At 43.9% G+C, this 22,756-nt stretch overlaps 1 long non-coding RNA gene across 1 annotated transcript in view; it reads right to left on the minus strand.

The window, feature by feature from the left end:
- Positions 1-11,407: 11,407 nt before the first annotated feature.
- The window catches only part of LOC129385007 (uncharacterized), a 35,874-nt gene continuing 24,525 nt past the window's right edge, over positions 11,408-22,756 (minus strand). The window contains exon 5 of the long non-coding RNA XR_008612535.2: positions 11,408-11,512. This is a non-coding gene — a long non-coding RNA (uncharacterized lncRNA). The remainder of the gene's footprint in view (positions 11,513-22,756) is intronic.

The following is a 22,756-nucleotide window of genomic DNA, read 5'->3' on the forward strand; positions in this document are numbered from 1 at the left end:
CACTCACGTACAAATTGGTTATAAGAAATAAGGTGATGGTTATTTTCCATGCCAATTCAAAAGTGATATCCTCGTAGATTCGAAATACGCATCAAAACTCGAGCTTCGCAAGCATAGCAAACAAGGTAGACCCGTCGAGTGGTAAGCTTGTTTGCGAACATCAAATGTGCGTTGGAGCTCAGAAACGCATTCTAACATGACGGGAGAGTGGGAGACATCGTTCATATATGTCTGGCTGACAGCGAAAAAAAAAACACGAACAGTACAAAGTAAAAGTGTCATACCTGGATGAAATTCCCGTCCACATCGGCGAGCGATCTGATAAGCGACCGCGCTGGAATCCGCAAATTTCCTCGAACCAATCTTCCCGAACGACGCCGATCGATCGCGGACGTTCACACCTGTCGCGAATATCGCGTGCGCGCATATGCATGCATGTCGAACACGTGCGGAGGCCTTGTCGTCGTTGATTTTGCCGATTGCGCCACACGTTTAAAAGCTCGAGCGTGTCGCTACACTATGCGACGCTCGAACGGAAGCAGCGACAGGCTTGTCACGACCCTTCATTTCGCTCGAGGGACAATCGGGCCATCGTCGACCGGAACAAGCTCGTCCACGTCACGGCAAGGGGGAAGGCGCGCGCGACGGCGAGGGGCCGGACGCGCGATCCTAAAACAACTAATGGGTTCTGCCGCCCCTTTCTTCGCAGGTCGGCAGGTTCTGAGTGGCACGTTTGCATTTCGGTCACTTCGGTACTCTCTCTCTCTCCCTCTCTATCAGCCACTCCTGTTAGCTCTTCTCCTTTTCTGCCTCGCAGCAGCACTGGCCGTCCACTTTGTCGGCAAGACAAGAAGGCATGATAACTTCGAACTACCATTGTCGGCAAGCCATTATGGGAGGCGCCGTTTCTTTGGCATTCGCGTCTAGTTTATGACAGAGCACGCAGGCGGCGTGTACAGGGGCCACACACAGAAACACGCGCGGGAAGAGAGGCGAGAAAGCGCGAACTACCAGCGCCTGAAGAAAACTGCGGAAACATTTGGAAAGTGAGCGTGGGAGCTGACGAAGGAACGCCTTTTCTTTCTGGACACCGACCACATACGGTGTGCCGCGAAAAGCAGAGTCACCAACATGCTGTACACGATGTTTCAGACGGCGACGACTAAATGTTATATTCTCGAGGACACACAACACTATAAGGCAAGCGCTGTGCGATTAGAGGCTGCTAATATCTCCTGATTTGTATAGTATGCTTCGTTCAGGTAGTTAGGAGAAGTCACAGTTGCATAATTTGGCCACTTCGTACGCTGAAAAAATAAAGTGCACTCGTGCAGTACTAAACCGTAACGTTGTTACGGCAAGAAATGATGATAATAAATAAATACGTACATGGGCACAACGCCATTAGCGCAATTTTGATTATGTGCTTGGGCACAACCATCACCATCATCGTGTTTATGTCAAATGCAGGACGAAGGCTCTAGCAGCGACCTCCAATTACACCTATCTTGTGCCAGCTGACACCCATCTTATACCTGCAAATTTCCGAACTTCATCCCACCACCTAGTTTTCTCCTATGGTGGTGGTAGTGGTGGTGAGCTGTAGTAACAGGCGGGCTTAGCCAGGCGATCAAGGCCGGAAACTGCTCCGTCCAAGCGCCTCCGACTACGCTTCCCTTCTCTTGGCACCCATTCTCTAATTTTAATGGACCACCAGTTAGCTTCCGTACGCACTGAAATGTCTCGGCCAACTTAATGTCTCCTTCTTAATGTAAACCACAGAATAGCGGCTACCCCTGTTTTCTCTCTAATTGACGTCACTGTCTTCCTGTCTCTTGACGTTACGTCCATCATTTCTTTATCGTCTTAAAATTATGCCATAAGTACGGACAAAATGAGGATCGTGGGGTTTACGTTATGATTGTGAAATGTTCTTAGCATTGACACCTTAGTTATGTTTACGTTTGGTCTCGTTCGTAGGCTGCTTATGTATTCGCATAGTCAACGAGATTTGTGATGTGGCCACTCTCGTTTTTGACCTTATGCAGTCAGGGTGCTACATTGGCAGGACTAATAAAAAACATGCCTCTATTTGCCAGGCGCTGTGACAGTATACAATCGCCGCTCGCAACTGTACTTCTAAAATGTATGTCATCAAGTCTTACCGCTGCTGTCTGCTGTATATTAAACAAACCCATGAGGTGACAATGATATCAAAAATAGAATTTAATAAAGCTAATTGAACAGCGAAATATAGTTCATGAGGTCAAGGGTTCGCCATTTATGTATGGTGCTTCCTTGGTGCCACCGTAGCTCACTGTGGAGCATGCGCAGTATGTTTCCCGCTTGCGTCTACACAATACAGCATGCGCCCATCTGAGCTATCGAATATATTGCTACAGTAATCAGTCTTGACACCAAGTCACTCGTTGAGTACCGAGCACTACAACAATGTAATCTGGAAAAGTCGTTAAAGTTGTACTGTCGCCATAACTTTGCGCAAATAGCCGATCGCGATCAAGTTTTGGAGTGCGCTATTACTGATCGCTCAATGACAAAATAGCCAACTAGTGGTAAGCGTTCTTGCACGAAATATGCGTACGGCGTAGAAACGAACAAGATTTTACGTTCGACTGATCTTTGACAAAGCTCGAGCACTGCAGGCGAGGTACAAATATTGCGGGGGGGGGGGGGGGGGGAGGGGTTAATATACTGCGAACCCATTGGTGTTCTTTCCGCTCTTCGTGGAGATGACGTCTTCCTTCGTAGCTCGGGAAGCTGCATCGGATTGATGAGCGCTTCATGGGCCCAAACCTGAAAGGAAGGAAATAGGCACGCAACATGAGGAACAGGCGTACCAGTACACTTTGCGCAGCAGGTTATATGCTCAACTCTCACATGCGAATAGAAATCACGGTTTTCGCTTTTGTTAATACATTAAAAATTGCACAGAATGCAAACGCCTACTTGGTAGGGCGAACACCTTTGTACGCGCGCCAGTACTGTTATTATTTGGGATTCCCACAGCAAGGAAACGCGATGCAAGAAAACGTTGCCTTCTACATTGTGGCAATTCAGTTTTCGTGCCCTTATTTCGTCTCTGCCTAAGTAATCCCCTTGTTACCTACAGAGATATGATGAATATAGAAACAGGTTTCCGTCGAATGTTGTGAAGCATGTCAAATTTGCCAATGTGTAGTGGCGCGACTGTCGCCTTCAACGCCGGCGAAGAATAAGAGAGTGCGCCTGCCGGTAGCGCGAGGATAGAACACGCTAGCGCGCTCGACCTAAGCGGCCGTGGTGTCGGCCTTTCCCGAGATACCGCGGCGCCATGACCGGCCGGCATAAATAAACCGTGGCTACGGTGGCTACCTCTTCATGTCGCCTCCCCGCAAATGTACAAAATAATCCGCTTTAGGGTAGTAGCTCACCTGCCAATTTTAGTATTTCTTGTGGTTAATGTACAAATTATCGGTAAAGTTTACCTGTAAGTTTGTCATTGTGATATCGTTTTTGGTAAAAGGTGGTTTCAATACAATATCAATGGCTGCTGAGGGGTGAAGGTGCTTACCTTCGTATACCCTACAGAAAGCAGCTGAGATTTGTTAATCAAAAAGGAAAGCTTAGTGTTGAACATCTGGGGCCGCCGAATTCGCGAAGCTTTTTTTTGTGATGTCGTCAATGTGACGGCCATTTAGAGAAGCCGTACGGTTCTATTCCGCGGACTTCTCAGTTGCGTGAAAGATAACATGTATTTGACCTAATGTTGAATATTCCTATCTAAAGTCAGACTTTTCTTGAGTTGGTTGATGTTAAGTGTAGCTCTGATCTTATGAGAAATGACCTTGTTCAATATGTTGAACAATACCGAAAGCATGTTAATGAGCTTATAACTGAATTCTTTAACGGCTTCCGTCGTATGAATTATTATTGTGTTGGCATTCTTCCAAGTCTCCCGTACGCTCGAAGTTGTAAGGCATAGCAATGAGAGGTAGCAAGCTTTTCGAGTGGAATATCTGATATATCTTTTAGAGCAGAAATCTTAGCTATAGTCTGACTATTAAAGGGCTGAAAAACGTTATTTGTTTGTTTTTATGTTATCCTAAAGGAACAGGAGTTTTGCCAAGTTCATTTTTTTATGTTTGACATGTTAGGTGTGATGTGCAGGCAAATTTCTAAATGTCCTGGCTAAAAGAAGTTAAATGTAAATTGTTATTCCCATCTTTTCTGGCAGTTTGGAGGTGATTTATAAAACGCTTACTAATTTTCCCAGTTGCCCAGGAAGAACCAAAAATGGCAGCAATAATATAGTTAAAAAAATAAGAGCCGATGTTCAGATGGCCAGTACAGAATGTTTAAAGTGTGTAAGACTATTACAGCATTTGCAACAAGTTACTTATACTACCGTACCAGAATTTCAGAAACTTTTATTAAGAATGGCGTAGTAAGTTTGCACAGTGTCCTGGAAGAACTAAATTCTGCCCCAGAGTTAAAGAAATGTTATGAGTAATGCTTCAGGAAAATTTCAAGATCAGTTAAATACGAGACTTGCCAAAAAATTTGAAAGCATGTGCTCGGGAGCCTCATAGGATCATTAACCGCAATATTTCTCAGAGTCCTTGAAGAATTCTACTGGACACTGAGCTCGAATTCAGTGAAAACGGGGGCCATGTTAGGGGTCATGAGCGGATAAAGTTCGACGTTTCTGACTTTAATTATTATCGTTTCACATAATTACTGATTACTTGTTCTCTACCTACGTTCATGCGTTCCACAACAATGCTTTTCGCAGAATGGTAAACTAAACCCGGCACTTTATTCATATTTGGTGAAAATTATAAACAGATTATGGCAGTGACGCATAGGCGAAGTTCAAAGTGCGTTGCTAAATTAGAGCTTTTGTAGTGAATTACGTATTCAAGTGCTCCGCAACGTTATAGATGTCTTATTATGAAAGCCGCAAAATTAAGCCCATGGCTCCAGAAAAATTTCAAGCCTTCTCCTTATTGAAACGGCTCCGATAATCTGCAATTTCTTTATGTTGCGGAATGAAGACGTGAACGCCATTAGTTCGATGGCAGAGACACTTTAACACAGACGCGAGACAAGCATAACGAAATTCACTCATCTGCTTTGTCCATCTCACAATATATCTATCTATCCAGTAACCCTCGTCCTTATTTACTTTGTTGTCGTTCACAATATCCTTTTATACCGAAGCTGTTTGTAACTATAGGATCCCAGGGTTTCGTCGTCTCAATAGCCAAAAACTCAACCAATCACAGCAGAATGCGCACGCCACGTGCGCTCCTGGGTTCCTTGCAGCACCACAAGATGGCGCTTGCCTCCGCGTCGTCGCTGGCCGTGCGGGGCAATAAAAATTAACCCGAAATCTCGCCTTCGCGCCTAGCGTTCGCCGCAAAAGCTTCCCGGTAAAGATTACGGTTGCATAAGCTACAGTCCCTGGGAAGCGGCAACCGTAGCATACAAAGCAGGGAGTGACGTAACTACACTTTCGTATGTAAAAGAAAGAGCCCGCCTAGCAACTGATTTCATTTGTGTTGTGATAGCGCTATGGAAACGCCACGCATAGACTCCCGAAGAGCAGCGTGAACACGATGAGCGGCGACGGGAAGAACAACGCCAATATACACAACGGCATCGTGCTCAGGCTAGGCAGGATGCAGCGGTTCCGGCCCAAATCAAGCCACGCACCGTTAGGACGGCTGAAGGGCAGCGCGAATACGACGAGCGACGAAAGGAACAGCAGCGTCAATACACACGAGTGCATCGGGCTCAAGCTCGGTAGGACGCACTTTAAGGCTACATCACATTGGTCTATCGGATCAGGTGATACCTGAGCTTCGCTGGCCAACCGCCCTCACAGCATGGATTGGAGCCCATCTTTTTTTGTTCTTTTGCATTTCCACATGAGATAGCACGTACAGGTAGCCGAAAAAGCCGGTAGCCGGTAGCCGGTAGCTGGCCGTTGCCGGCAACGACCAGCTGCCCGTTACGTTATTTACAATTGGCTATCGCAGATTCGTATCAGCTGCAGGCGAGTTTACAACATGCTCTAATCCTATATTATAACTTCATTGGCGTTTTCCAAGCTTTAACGTATTATCTTGTCATGGTGGTGATTTCGGTGAGTTTTTTTATAGTAGCATCGTGTGACATGTTTCCCTTCTTTATGTGTCTGCGTTTGTCAGCAGTAAAACAATATTACTATGTTAAAGATATCTACAACACAAGAACATTATATATGACATGCATTTGATGCAGGAGTTCGCAAGTGAGAAGCCACAATAAGCAATCGGCGAAACTTCTTTCTGGTTTCGTTTGTAAGGCTTCCAATAAAACATATTTATCCCTATAAAAAACTATAACAAATTCAGCTCTAATTTCTCTGCAGCACATTTCCAGAATTAATCTATCTTCAGTTTTAGATGTACATCATCTAGCGTGAAGCTGTTTTCTTCAAACTTGAGTTAGTTCATTCTTCTAATTATTTGATAGAAAGTAATCATCCCTGAAGCACCTAAATTTTATCAAGATTAATTATCTTTATAGAGAATTATTTGGAAGTCGTTCAATCACTAACCATGGTAGCTCCTTTTCTGTGTTAGGTGTACGTACGATGTATATTTGTAACGTACTGTAGGGGTGGACGTCGACTGAAACTTTTAACCCGATCAATGAGAAATTTTTAATCGATTAGTGAATCGATTATTCAATAGGATGAACCGATTAGATTTTTGTATTTACGTACATCAGCGAAAAAAACCACAGCCGGTGATTTATCACGATAAGTTCACCTTGAAGAAGGAAAAGACCGGGCTATTTATATCGACATGTAGTTGTCTTCATTATTATTGAAACGATATTCTGCCTAAATTAACATTCAAGCTTGTCAAAGTCAGCCAAACGCAATCCCAGGTCCGTCTGCGGAGGCAAAGAATCTTTTGAACGTTCTGTGCAAGTTTTTGGCAGTTCTGACAGTTCTCTGGTATATTTTGGTCTTGTGAGCGCTTAAGCTCACAAGACCTCGCGAACAAAAGGACTAGTCGCGAATAAAGTTTTAGTCGATTTATCGAAAAGTTAACCGATCGATCGCCCAGCCCTAATGTGCTGTACTGAAGGATTCAAACGCGAAGAGAGTGTGTAGTTCTCGTTTTTTTTTTATTTGCGAAAACTATAGAAAAGGCTAAGGTTGCGAAGGTGCATGACCAGCTTTGATGCCTCACAAATACCGCTTGTGGAGAAGCACTGTTGGTGCCCCTTTCTCCATACGTGGTGCAAAACCCACGCAATTCGCTACTCCCATTTCAGTTGTTCAGTACTATAGTTAAAACTCGATCTAACGAAATCCGATTTTACGAAGTTCCCGATCTAACGAAGAAATTTACATTCCTCGGTAGGTACCTATAGGGTTCAATGTTATCGACCCGAATTAACGAAACAAACTTGGCCGAACTCGATTTAACGAAGTTTTTCCTGAAATAACCGAGTAAAAAAGCAGTGATATCTAATTATGACACAGGCGGGTTCTTCTTCGAGCGTGCGATCTGAATCTATCGCGTTACAACATCTAGGTGCCATGGTCACATCCCTAGCCTTATTTTGACGAGGCTGAATGCCGCGCCCATGCACGGAACAGCCGGCTAAACAGAGCCTCGGTAAGGGCGGCGGTGGTTGCTTTCGTTATTTCATGGTTTATGCGACAAATGACTGGATTAGCGGCAAATACGATGCCGCGGTAGCCTTAACGGTCGCTACGTTACACTTTTAGATTTCGAAGCACCGAAAAATTCCTTTCTCTACTTTACTAACTTCACGATTTAACGAAATAATTCGAGCCTGGTCATCGATTCGTTAAGTCAAGTTTCAACTGTATACAATAAAAACTATTTGCTTTGAAAGAAATGGCGCAAGTATTCGTAAGGATTAACGAAACGCTTTCGTCTAATACATTGTTTTTTTGAGCTGTGCAGATATTCGAAACCGCAACTTTCGAATAATGAATAAAAATATGTCAAATTCGATTCACTCGTCCAATTGAATAATAGTCACTACTTTATTCGGTCCTCGAATCGAACAGTCCCTATTTGAACATCCCCATATTTCGACCATTTCTTTTACACGATCAATCCTAATAAAATGCTGTTTTCGATATTCGGAAGTGGGTGTTGTTTGATATTATATGAAGATGCAGCACACGTGTCCTTTCAGCGGATTAAATGTGGAAGCGGATTAGATGTGGATACTTGATGTCATGGTGGCACCATCTGGCGCGACCATTAGAACTAAACAAAAGCATTTTTTTTCATCTGCCATCACCACCGATGACTTGCTTTTCTGCTTTGGTCGCGAAGGTTAACACAAATTTTAGGCGCGCCACAATATCGCCTTTGCAAAGGTTGTACGACCACGTTTGCTCCGAGGAGCGTTGAGTTTTTAAACTGTTTAGTTGTTCCTAAGGCAGCCTTCGTGTTTTTTTTTTGTTTTTTTTTTAGATAAAGCATGTGTTATTATACGAACTCAAAGGATAGAAACTTTCTACCGCTGGGAATACAGCGTTGTGAAAATTGTTTGATATCATTGGTGGGAAGGCTGCACGTTATTCGCATACTATTCGAAAAGTATTCAATATTAAATTCGAATAGCTTCTGGCACTCTTCTATTTGTATTCGATTCGATTCGCTTCTTGCAGTATTCGATTCGTATTCGATTCGTTCCCAGAACAGTGACATTCTGAACAGCGACATTAGCACGCCCTTAGTTGTTTCTGTTTCGCAGTACTGCAATGCGACATGTCACGCTTCTGGCACTCTTCTATTTGTATTCGATTCGATTCGCTTCTTGCAGTATTCGATTCGTGTTCGATTTGTTCCCAGAACAGTGACATTCAGAACAGCGACATTAGCACGCCCTTAGTTGTTTCTGTTTCGCAGTACTGCAATGCGGCATGCCACGCTGTACAGGGCCACTACGTGCTACTGATATGATTGTTGGTGTTTGCACCAAACAGGGTCTACTGGAGGCATGCAGTGTGCAATACCCGCATTTATACAGGTTCCAGGACTGGTTAAGTGACATTAGAATGTATGTATATGGTATGCGCACATGAATTTCACAGTATCGAGACGTGTAGACGCTTTCGTAACGATATAATCGTTCTAGGTGATCTAGAAGCATCACCTTTAAGCCATATCCTATTGAAAAATCCATATGCCTCATAACTCCCATATCCAATATTTCGATATCAAGCATATAGGATCCCATACGAAAACACGATTTTCCTACATATCATACAATGTCATCGGTTACAGGAGTTATGTGGAATACCGGTTTTATTTCAGCAGGGATAAATCAGGGAATATAGAATGCAAGAAATCTTTCAAAATGTGTATATTCATTTCTTTCACAATTTATTTCAGCAAAAGCAACACTGTGATCAAGTGTCACTGAACTATTTTTTTTTATTTTGTGATGTCTGTTAGGCGCAATATTTTAAAGGCAAGAAAAAAAGATGCCGATCTGTTAGGTTTGTTTGTTGGCTTCAGTGCTGGTTTGCTTCCTGAGAAAGCGAAGCAGAGGCAGCGCTATATGATTTTTCTTAAGATCGATTTTGTCTGCAAGGAGTGTGTTATACTAGTTTGTTTTGGTTGCTCTATACGAAGTATTTTTGCAACTGCATGTTAATTTTTGAGGAAATGATTGTGTTCCTTGAGAAGGGAGCTCTCACATTAGTTTTGATTTCGTTCTCTTCCTGTTTATCTTTTTTTTTTTTTTGCTTTTGTGGATGACTTAATTTTCCGCTTTTCTAAAGACCACTACGCAGTTGGCTGGGATTTTTTAATTGCCATCATCTTGATGACCAAGTCTTAAGGGCTACTTGCACCTTCCAACGAGAAACTACAGCACCTGTGCAACAAATGCAACAAGAATAATCATTAATCCAGCATCGATGGCTCCCCGTTTTGATATTGCGACACGATACATCGCCGAAGCGTGGTTCGCTATATTACTGCTAATGCGCCTCTCTGCTGACTGAATTTGTGTGACAGTATGTGCAGGTGACAAATAATATTGAAGCCGTATTTTTCGTCAAAACAGAGATTGGCTTGATTGTTCGGATATCTAATATGATGTGTTATATACTTGCTCGAACTTTCTAATCGTGAGCAGAATTGAAGGGCATATGTTCTTGCGGTTGCACTAGATATAATGCGTAGCTAATACCGTAGATGATGTATACGTTAATATTAGCCTAACATTTATTCTAATATACACGTCAAACACGGTAGATATAATACCTACATACAAAACGTGTGCTCCGTCCGCTCAAAAGCTTGATAACAGCTCTTTCACAAAAAGGCCCGTTTGAATGGTACTTTCTCTCGTAAGCGTTTCTACCCAGACAACTGGAAATACACCGATGCAACAGAATAATTTATCTCCTGCGCGCTCTAATAACTCGATCTAAAATATGAACTCTGCATCGTGCCAGCACCAATGCACTGACAGATAGACAGCGTGCCAGAGCTATTCTAAGTTTCAGGAAACATTAAGGCTAAGTATGTTCCCACTAGAGTGACCAGTGAAGCTTATAATATCAACGCGTTTGATGAGTGCAGAAGCCAGGCTTCGATAATATTGTCGACGAAGGAGGTGGCTCTTTTGCTGGATAAGACATGATTTAATTTTTTTTTTTGCTTGTTTTACGATTTCATGTAAGAATGGTGATATCCCGCCTATATATTTCTGCATACGTGACAATAAACTTTAGTCGAAGTCTCTTGCCCTCAGTCTATTGTCCCTCCTTCTCTGTGCTCGTGTTTCCTTACACTGTTTAACCGCAATGAACTCATACCGACTAGCTCAACTTTCAATGCTTCTACAGATAGGCAGCGCGCATGCCGATGAGCATGAGACACGTATTAAGTAATATAGCACTGTCGCAGAACAAACGGCTTGAGTTCACAATTTATATATTTATTTTCATACAAGTTTAAGATGATATATTTGTTTTGAGCGAAATAGAGCCTTTCTTTTTCACTGAGACCTGTAACGTCAACCAGTCACCATCATCCCCGTGCACCTCAAAAATACTGTGCAGCCAGCGAAAGGGCACACTTTGCAGAATGACACATGTGTAAAAGAGGATGAAGGCAATTTTTGTTCAAGAACGCTGCCTTATCAGCTTGCGAATAAGTGCGCAGAAATACCGTTACAGGGTAGGCGCCCCATGCATCCTGATCCCTTAACGTTCCTAACAACCTTTCTGATTTTTTTTTTCGAGTTGAGAAAACGCAGACGGTTTTACTGAACTGAAGTATACATAGATTGTATATTCAAGGTTTCAAGGGTTAAGGTTCAAGGTTTCAGTGTTACACTTACCTTGACGAAAAACATCGGTTTGAAGAAATGTGAAACACGAGTCTTCGCACCTCCCACCGGACATGGTGAGCGTCGTCAAAATATTTGTGGTCCTCTTCAAGGCGGCGGTCTGCATATGAAACAAAACAGAAATTAAGGCACGGGTGGCGACGATGCATGCACGTGTCACTACGCTTTTTGTTTCGAGAACTAGTCAGAAACAAGTAAAAATAACTGCGGTAAATGTCTAGAAAAGAACAACCTGTGCAGATCTGACGGTCTTGTCGAAATCTACGTAAAGCGAGCCTTTAGTGAAGCGGGTAATAAAATGCTATAAGACTAACGACGATGCGTGCAATTGTGTTTACTCGCATTCAATGCAGCACGCAATGGTTATGTTTAAGCATTATTTGCGCGCACAAGCCATACCGGAATCAAAGCACCAAACAAGGCTGACGAACAATCTGAGACATCTCCGCTGCGATGTAACAAGGACGAAGGCGACGTATTACACTTGTTGGGGGAAGATGATCGTGTCGGCTGCACGCACAGAGAATTAAAACACATATTGTCTGATTTTTTTATTTACTGCATACTGCAGACCACAACAGGATCCAGACAGGACAGGCACAACATAGTAAATGTACACCAATAATAACAATACGGAACACAATACAGTACAGATTGCGGAAGATAAAAAGTATTAAAGTTACGACGAAGTTTTGATATTCAGATATGATACGCGGGAAAAAAGAAAATTGATAGCAGTTAGCTTTCGCAAAATATGGCGTTAGTGACTGCATGTGATGGTGTCGGATATGTCGGGTAGATGAAGGGGATAAGAGTAAGGAGGAGTCCACTGCGAGTTTACGATTCAGTAGCAACTGAAGGAAGTAAAGCCGAGATTTTCTTGTTCGATCTTCAAGTGTTTCAATATTGTTAGTCGCCATAGGATTGGTAGGAGAATCCGTTATTTTAAATTTTGAATAAACAAACCTAACAGCCTTTCTTTGAATTATTTCAAGTTTATTAATGTTTTCTTTAGTAAAAGGGCCCCACACTGTAGATGCATATTCTAGTTTCGGTCTGATGTAGGTATAATATGTTAGAAGTTTAATATTTGGGGGCATTTCTAAGCTCATGCTTTATGAAACATAGCTTACGGAATGCAGACGAGCATGTGTTTTCCATATGCAAGTTCCAGGTAAGATTGTTAGTTATCGTTACGCCTAACTACCTTTAGCTATAAACCCGTTTTAGTGTTGATGACCCTAGTTGATAAGCATTGTTTGACGGATTCTTTTTCTAGTTGATCAGAATAAGAACAGTTTTTTTTTTCTGAGTTAACAGTCGTAGAAAATTTACTGCATCCATCAAGCACATTGTCTAGAGTCGCGTTAAAGTCGTTTTTGATCTTCCGCGCACGTAATTTGACGAAGTAACACACAATCATCTACAAGTAAACGAATTTGTGTTCCTGGTGTAATGACGGTAACAATATCATTAATACACAGCTGAAATAGCAATGGTGCCTGGACACTTCCCTTGGGCACTCCTGCGATGACTGAAAGACAAATCGAGTCGTTGCCATCAACTGAAACAAACTGCGCTCTCTTAGTTAGATAATCGGCAATCCAGGGAATGAAAATATCGGGAGGGCTAATGTCTTTTAGATTTTGTATTAGTTTTGAATGCCCAACTCTATCAAGTGCTTTGCTAAAATCCATAAATACAGCGTCAATTTGATCATTATTATCTACAGTTGTTGCAAAAGCATGGACTAATTGTGTCACTGTCGAGTAGCCCTTTCTAAAACCATGCTGACAGTTACTTATTACGGAGTGTTGTTCAAGGAACTCATTTATGTATTTTTCAGTGATATGCTCTAGCATTTTACACCATGCAGAAGTCAAAGATATAGGACGGTAGTTTTGTATTGGTAAGCGGTCACCTTTCTTAAAGACGGGAATAACTCGAGCCATCTTCCAGTCCAATGGAAGTTTGATGACAACAGACATTTACGAAATAGCAGAACAAGATACTTCCCAATGATTTCAGCATAGTGCCGAAGAAAGACATTCGGTAAATTATCAGGCCCAGGTGATCTTTTAGTCTTCAATTCCAGAAGGAAAGAGAACACAGCACTGTAGCTAATAAAGTTAGTGTCTAAGTGTTGAAAATGCGCCGTGTTTCTCGCCACTACTAAATTTGGTTCAGTGAATAATACACTGTGGAAATAGTCGTCGAATTTCTGTGCAAAAACTTCCGAACTTGTAACCATGTTCCCATCAAATGATATTTCTGTAACAGATTTTTTCCATCGCTCATGTAATTCCAAAACTTACTTTGGTCACTTATCAAAAACCTCGGAAACGTCGTGTTAAAGCAGCAGTCTTTTGATTCATGCACTGCACATTCCTTTCTAGCATTTGAATAAGATAAGACTGGCGATTAACTTTTTTTTTGCAGGTTTTATTTTTCGTTTAAGATGAACAATCTTGCGCGTCATCCAAGGCGTGCGTTTACGCACTTTTTTGTGTTTTGTTGGCACGAAGGCATTTATGTAATATAGGCACATCTGAATGAAGCGCGCCCACAGGTCGATGACCTCATTGCTTTCATCAAAATCAGATAAACATGTTTCCATGTAATGCGTAATTAAAGTATCAGTGGCCCGAGAATAATCTTTAAACGAGCGCGAGTGGCTAACTTCTTTTATTACGAGAAGCATTCCTGGCAAGAGGTAGTGTAACACTAACTAGGTGATGATCTGATCTGAAACGCCTTCCTCAATAAATACGTTATGCACAGGATAATCACGGTTTATGAAGACCAAGTTAACTATAGATGATGAACAGCCTTGCACACGAGTGGGTTCGCTGACAATTTGAATGAGATCATGCTTGAGCATGATATCAAACATGACACCCGCGCTGCTGTTAGATTTATTACCTACTTGGCAGCTATCCCAGTTCATACCTGGTAGATTAAAATCTTAAACCAAAAAAAACCTCTTCGTTTTGAAATTGGCACATACGGCTCTGTAGTTGAATTAAGCAGTCAAGCGAAGCATCCGGTGGCCTGTAGCATGCGTAAAGTATAAAATAATGACCCCAACAACATAATTTCATGCAAACACATTCGAGATCTGGGACGTCGTGAACGAGAACACAATCAATCAATAGAGCCTGCCAAGAGAACTGCTGCGCCGCCGCCCCTTGTAGCCCTGTCCTTGCGAACAACTTTATAATGAGAGGGAAACACCAAGTCTTCGATTATGTCATTTTGTAACCAAGTTTCAGTGATGACTGTTAAGTGCGGGTCATACTCCAATAATTTAATTTCAAGTAAATATTTTTTGTTCAGAACACTACGTGCTTTAAGATTGACACTTCGTAAGCATTGTTCATTACGTTTCACTACATTATCTTTCCATAATGAGATTAACGTTACATCGTATTTTGCTGGATTATTTTTCCGTAACGAACTCAATGTATCGCTGCACAAAGAAGCCAAAGTTACAATCGGTTTGCTGAGGCTTACAAAGGAGTCCGGTTCTGCGACTGCGTCTGGCTTCGCGTAACTCGCCGGTTTGCTATCGAGTCATCGTTTTTCTAGCTGCGTTGAAATATTCTGTAGTTCTCGTGTCGCACTGACCCATTCTTGAGGACTGGACATGACTGGTCACACACCCTGGGACACATACCGAATAACCAAAACAAACAAAAATTAAGTAATTCATTTTTTTTTTCAATATACTGCGCTGTTCAATTAAGAGTTCAGTGTACTTTACAGATACCTATAAGACTGCAACGTTACAGATTTTACATGGGAATCTAACCCCCCCCCCCCTTTTTTTTTTTGCAGAACTGGAGGAGCGCTTCTTGGCACTAGTTTGTCGGTCAGCATAGAAGGACCTGTGCATGTCTTCGCTTTCGTGTACGCAGATCTAACGCGATGTTGGAATTTAAATGACGAGCAGCTTGTTTGAGTTAGCGAGGTGGCAGCAATAGCGTATGGGACGAACACAGCTTCGTCGCCTGTAGCTATTAACTGTCTCTATTATGAAAACGACGGCGAAGCATGATACTTATCGATGGAATAATGTTGATGAGAGGTGCGTGGCACAGAGAAATGCGCCACATATCTAAACACATTTACGGTTTCTATATATCTCGTAGTACAGTGGTTATTACCCATTATGGGGTATTGGCCAATAATGAGCACATGTCCAGTGACCGTGTAATCAAGGTAGTCAGTTACTTAGCCAAGGAGCACTGAAAACCTGTGAGGATATCTTATCAAATATCTATAAAGCCTCCACAGCTACCTTATTTCTTCATAATAGAAGCAAGAAAATGCCGATCGAAACTGTCCTGTGCTACTCCCTGCAAGCTTAAAAAAAACTATTCAAGCTATTAAACTGGGAAGGATTAGGAGGGACGATCAACGATGAATATCTCAGCAGCCTATACTGTTCGGAGAGGACATTGTCCTCTTCAGCAATGCTGGTGATGACTTGCAACAAATAATTGAGTACTTCAGCAGACAAAATGTAAAGATAGAATTCAGTGTTCAGGTATCGAAGACAAAGCGTGGCGAGGGAACGAGAATTCTTGATTTGTAGTCAGCCTGTATATACTCTGCAAGAGTACCTTTATATTGGCCAATTGCTCACAGGGACTCCTGATCAGGAGAAAACAGTTTACGGAAGAATAAAGATGGGTTGGAGTGCGTACAGCAGGCATTATCAAATCAAGACCCACAGCTTAGCGCTATCCTTGAAAAGAAATATGTATAATCATTGCATTCTCACGGTACTGCCATACGTGGCATAACCTTCGATGTTGACGAAGAAGCTTCAGAAGTTATGGACCAAAATATATTAGGCGTGACGTTAAGAGACAGCACGACAACGCTGTGGATTAGAGGGTAAACTTTGCAGCCAACACTGAAGTTGCCATTAGGACGAATGGGCAGGCCATATAATGCGTAGGGCAGATGGTTGATGGGCTGTTAGAGCTACAGAGTGGGTACCAAGAGAAGGGAAGCGCAGTCGATGGTGGCAGAGAATAAGACGGTGGGATGAAATTAGGAAATTTGCAGGGATAGGATAAAATTAGTTGGCGCTGCGACATCTGTAATTGGAGATTGGTTGGAGATGCCTTGTCCTGCAGTGGATATAAATAACAAGAAGAGAATGATGGTGATGACGACGACGACGACGATGATGGTGATTGTGATGATGTTGTTGTTGTTGATGATGATGATGATGGCGGCGACGACGACGATGACGACGACGACCTAGTGACACAAGTTCAGTTCAGATCATATACAGTTACTCATCAAGTTACGTTTGTTGTCCATTCGAGCAGGTGCTCAGTGGCACATACCCAGTGCCCCAAGTTGTCAACTCAGTGTAAAGTAAGTGAATATGCTACAACGAAAAGGCTGATTCCCCAAAGGTGGGACACGTCTGTTTATATTTCCCGATCCCCACACGCGTGCGGGTCCTTGTGCCCCGGTCCAGCCTCAGCTTTCTCTTCAAGAGGTGCTGGCGCGCTTTTCGTTTTCGTTGCTCCGTTCCAGCCGTTTTCTACAAAGAAAGCTTCACGTTAAAAGTTGTACAGTGAAAAAGCGAGGAAGGCGAGTTGGGCTGTGTGTTTTATTTTAGCCAAGGGTTTGCAGCTGGCTTTGAATCTTCAGTCCACGTCGTTCAGTGATTTCTGAGAGCCTCGAAGTGTGTATCAATACTTAGCACGGAGTACAGGATCTTCAGGGTGAACGTCTGCGATGGTCTTTGCTTGGCGCCACTGGAATTTTCACAGAACTTGTTGCATGCGGCCTGGTGGTAAGTCGGAATTGCCAGCACAGCGTCCTACGTTGATTGTCGAGCTGCTCCTGCCAAATTCGTGTAGAAGTCCGAATGCGAAATGCCGATTGCAGCTTCGTGGAACCGATACTCGTGGAATGAGTCGAAGTCGTTTACCCCTTAATCGTTGGAATCTAGAAATCGGTGGTGACCACAGGCACTGACGGACCAAACTGAGTGTGTTCCTGCTTTGACGCCGAGTAAGGTGGTATGAAGGAGTGCACGGGACTTCAGCTCCAGCAAAGTCAGGGACGAAGCTGGAATTTCCAGTCACTGCTATGCAGAATGTGAAGTCCTTGACTGGATCGAATTCTTCATCCACCACTGACTAACCTCAATAATACGGCGGTATCCACAGGCGCTGACGGGCTAAGCTGAGGCCATCCTGGTTGTAATGTGGGGCAGGAGAACGAGGGTAAGTGCGCTGAGCTTGAGCTCCTCCACTTTGTCCGTTGGCGATGCTGATCTGACGGGGCGTAAGTATCTTTTCGCTTTGGTACCAGAGCGCCATGCAGGTGTGCGTTCTCTCGCATCAAGGCAGTTCGCTTGAAGTCCAGGTCATCCACAACCTGCTCCAGCTCCTTGGGGCACTCCAAGTCCCCGATCAGACTTTTCTAAGATGAGTGTGGTAGACTTGAGCCTCTCCGGTCTGTTTTTGGCGTCGATAAGAGAGGGCCATGCAGGCGAGCGTTTTCGCGCTTCAAGGCAGTTCGCTTGAGGTCCAGGTCATCCACAACCTGCTCCAGCTCCTATATGGGGCACTCCAAGTCCCCGATCAGACTTTTCTAAGATGAGTGTGGTAGACTTGAGCCCCTCCGGTCTGTTCTTGGCGTTGATAAGAGAGGGCCATGCAGGCGAGCGTTTTCGCGCTTCAAGGCAGTTCGCTTGAGGTCCAGGTCATCCACAACCTGCTCCAGCTCCTATATGGGGCACTCCGAGTCCCCGATCAGACTTTTCTAAGATGAGTGTGGTAGACTTGAGCCCCTCCGGTCTGTTTTTGGCGTCGATAAGAGAGGGCCATGCAGGCGAGCGTTTTCGCGCTTCAAGGCAGTTCGCTTGAGGTCCAGGTCATCCATAACCTGCTCCAGCTCCATATGGGGCACACCAAGTCCCCGATCAGACTTTTCTAAGATGAGTGTGGTAGACTTGAGCCCCTCCGGTCTGTTTTTGGCGTCGATAAGAGAGGGCCATGCAGGCGAGCATTTTCGCGCTTCAGGGCAGTTCGCTTGAGGTCCAGGTCATCTACAACCTGCTCCAGCGCCTATATGGCGCACTCCGAGTTCCCGGTCAGTCTGTTGGAGAATGAGTGTGGTAGACTTGAGCCCCTCCGGTCTGTTTTTGGCGTCGATAAGAGAGGGCCATGCAGGCGAGCATTTTCGCACTTCAGGGCAGTTCGCTTGAGGTCCAGGTCATCTACAACCTGCTCCAGCGCCTATATGGCGCACTCCGAGTTCCCGGTCAGTCTGTTGGAGAATGAGTGTGCTGGACTTGAGCCCCTCTGCTCTATTTTTGGCGTTGATAAGAGAGCACTATGCAGGCGAGCGTTTTCTCGCTTCAAGGCAGTGCGCTTGAGGTCCAGGTCATCCACAACCTGCTCCAGCGCCTATATGGTGCGCTCCACGTTCTAGATCAGACTGGTCGAGTATGAGCGGGCTGGACTTGAACCCCTCCGCTCTGTTCATTGTCGTTGCCGATCTGACACAGTGCCAGCACACTATGGAGCTCGTGAAAAATAGCGTTTTGCGGGCACGCATTTTCGGGCTTCAAGGTCGGATCAGAGTGGTTGTTTAAAGTCGCATCTGGTCAGCATGCTGGATGTCCTTGATCTCACCTGTTACGAAAGCCTCCTTGGCAGCGAGAAGCTGATCTTCAATGCGTGCTCCGCTCGTCCCTCATAAGCGTCCACAAACTGGCGAGCGAATCCCCTGGCGGTGAGCGAAATCTGATGTGTCGGTCGGCTGCCGGAGTGGATGGATGTGGGTGTGTCACCGTTACATCACGCAATGCAGAGCTCCCAAAACAGGTTCACGATGGCTGTCCAAACGTTGAAGTGGAGACGGCATCGAGGCAAAAGGACCGAACTGGTTCAGCTGACCGCTCACGGCACCGGCTCTTGCACGAGAGGTGCCACCATCCTCCTCTTCGTCCGTAGCTCGCGGCACGAGTTGATGATCATGTTGATGATGATGGCTATACGTACTGTGGTCAGCGATTAAAACGCTATACTGGGACCGAATGGTGGCAAGCACTTTTAAATTTGAGCCCCCGGTGATCGCCGCGTGATCGCTGAGAGGCCGAATGCTGTCACAATGAATCACAAAGGCTCTCGCTGTCATTTGACATAAAAATGCATCAGCTAGCAGCTGATGGCAGCTCCCAGCGCCCGAAGGTGGCAGAAGAAGTACTGGCAGCCACGCGCTCCAAGTATTGCGTTTCAATCGCTAAACAGTGTACTTTCCGTCTTCGAACGGCAAGCCATAAATCGGACGGCCAGAAGCAACTATAATCAAAGAAATTTTCTAAGGTGCAAAAGAAAACATTAAACCTCCGAATTCTTGGCCTATCCCCAATGGTACATATAGGGGGCACATGTGCGAAAGAAACAAAACAAAGTACGAAATCGCAAGAACAGGTTACGCGTTATTACAGAGTCATGTGAACTCAGTCTATAGTACTAAGAACATAAATATTAATCTATAATCTATGAAGGGCCACTTATAATCTATGAAGGGCAGCTACATAAAAAATACTGGCGTATAAACGTTATGGACATTCAAACCACATGTTAAAATCTATGTCAAACGTAGCTCTCGTGAAGCAGTTATTGAAATGCTGTAAACATCTTTCACTTCATTCCCGCGTCTTTCGCGCAAAGGAAAACTAGCGCGCGCATGTGGTTTCGTGTACCTGTGTTACGCAATGTGACACATATTATATAGGCTTGTGTTTCTCAATTTCTCATGTATTTTAATTATACCACCTACTTTTTGACCAGTCCCCCGTCGCGGATATGTGTGCATGAAATTCATAATCATCATTAACGCGCGGCAATCATCTCTAAAGAACACGCTGCTCGTGTTCAAAAGGAGCCCCAAGCCTCTACTCCGCGGTGGCGCCGACATACGAATACTTTGGGAACTAAACACCACTACAATTACTGGCAATTATTACGCCAATGTTTCACGTGTGGGCTTTGCCGTGCACGGTGTTGCAGCTCGTATTGCGCGCGACCGTACCTCCCGTTTCTTGGCCAACACCCCATTGTGGGTGTGTGCCATAGTGTGGAAATCACAATCATCGTCACCACGTGGCGATCACGTCAAATGTAGTTGGCGTTGGCACGATATGTGCCACCCGCTTCTTGACCATGCATGGTATGTGCGTTGTGTGCATGCGAGGCAAGGGTAGCCACCACAGTAGACACTTTCATTGGGTGCATATCGGGTGCACATAGCGTGCATAAACGGTGCATATCGGGTGTATATTAAGTAAACGTGAGCCTAGAGCTTTGCAGACCTCTACGTCTTATTCCGTGTTAACAAGAAAAAAAAAGTGCAGTTATGGTCTAACGATTAAAGTGCATCGGGCTGCTGGACTGTGGGGGGCCGAGGTTTAAATCCCGCTGGGGAACGCGCTTTATTTATATTATTTTTTTTCAAGTGAATACGAATATACTGGCTGAGAACCATAGCAGCGACGGACTCACGGATCGACCGGCTCAGGTGAAACAATGGAATGGTAAGCAAAAGAAGCTTGGCTTTAAAAGTTCGAGCGAAAGATTGGAGGAAAACGGTGCAATACATTGCGCATAGATGTGATTATTGTTATTATATGTACAACGAAGATAAATAGAAACGTAAAAGAAAGAAATAGCTTGTCTACCATGAATTCGCAATGTGACGCACACGGAGTGGCCCAAATTGTTTACTCGTCAACACAGCATCAGTTTCCACACGCAAACTTCGGGAGAAAAGGCAAATAAAATCTTCGGTTTAAACTTGAGCTTAAATTTTAAAAGTTATACTTTAGGAAGTTTAAGACAACTTCATTGGAGATTCAGCCTCGCGGCTAACGGGTAGATTTAGCTGAAGATAACCATCATGAAAACATGCCAGCAGAATAACCAGTGTTTTCCTATTCATCACTTTATCTGGGTTTCGCTCGTTAACTTACTATGATTTTATAAGCGTTCGAAATGATAATATATAAGCTAAATAGGTCCGGCGAACTTGTCATCCAATAGGTAACCTTTTGAACGCACAGATCCCGGAATTATTGCAAACTCATGCAGAAGCGGGAGAACATTTAACAAGCAAATACCATTGCGCGTATGAAGACTCAAATTTGTTTGTCTTTTTATAGCCATTATTACACATGCAAACTTAAACTTATTGAATGAAGCAAAAATGCACTGCGGGTTTGATAGCGGTTTAGCCGCGTTTGATTTTTGGTCCTATTATTACTGGAATAGTGCAACGTATTCTAACATTGAACAATTTGACATCACTATGTGAATAAGCAGCAGATGGCTGCGGCTGAAGTTTTCACTGGCTTCAGTGCTTCAAGCTTTCATTGCCTTGCGAATCAATTTTGTCGGTTTCTCCCATGTTCGTGACTCAGCAGTACCGGATTCGAAGAACGGGCGTTGACATAAGCGCGGAAATAAGAGCGGCCAAACTTTGTCCCGCCCTTCGACGGACACATCTGTCACACTTTCATGCGTGCTGGAAACCTCGTTGAATGAAGTCCCATGATTACAGCCTCGAGTATCCGCGCTTGGACATGCGATCAAAAAGGAGATGACGAGGGCGTGCAAATTTGATTCCTGGTCGTATCCAGAACATCGCGCGCAAGTGATCATCACGCTTTTGTGCTTCGATGAGTAATAAAACGAACAACGTGCGCTTCTAAAGTCATAAATATGCACTTACACGGAACAGCATCTGCGGCAAAAATTTTAACCCATGCATAAAATATAGAGAAAGAGCGTTATGTTTTCTTCTTATCCTTTTTTCCCTTTGAACACACATTCAGATTTGACGATCCTCAAAAAAAAAAAAAAAAATCAGATCGTGCAGACGGCGGTTAACTCGAGCTTTATTCTTGCCTTTGCGGTGCCACATGTGTGTTTTTGTTGTGTACTTTCTTTTCTTTCGAGGAACAAAAGCCAAGGCGCCAGCGATTCAGCCAGAGCGCGTGCAATACGAAAGTGCTTTCTGCAAGGATATAACGACCTCGCCTGTATCCGCCCGGCGTGCATATTTCTCATATTCATCTCGGCGAATAAAACGAAATCGAAGGCTGAGAACACACGCACGTGCGTAAACGCACTTTACGCTTCTCTTTATTTCCTTCTTTCTTTTTTCTTCTTTTTCCCGTTCTACTCGATTCTACGCCGATTTTATTCGCCTTCAACCCGAGCCGTGTAGGGCCGTCTCACTCCTGTAGCACCGCGTCGTTTCACGGACTTGCGTTATGCGGGGCGGGTTATCCTCGCGACGT

This window comes from Dermacentor andersoni, chromosome 5, assembly GCF_023375885.2.
Source record: "Dermacentor andersoni chromosome 5, qqDerAnde1_hic_scaffold, whole genome shotgun sequence".
Lineage (NCBI taxonomy): Eukaryota > Metazoa > Arthropoda > Arachnida > Ixodida > Ixodidae > Dermacentor > Dermacentor andersoni.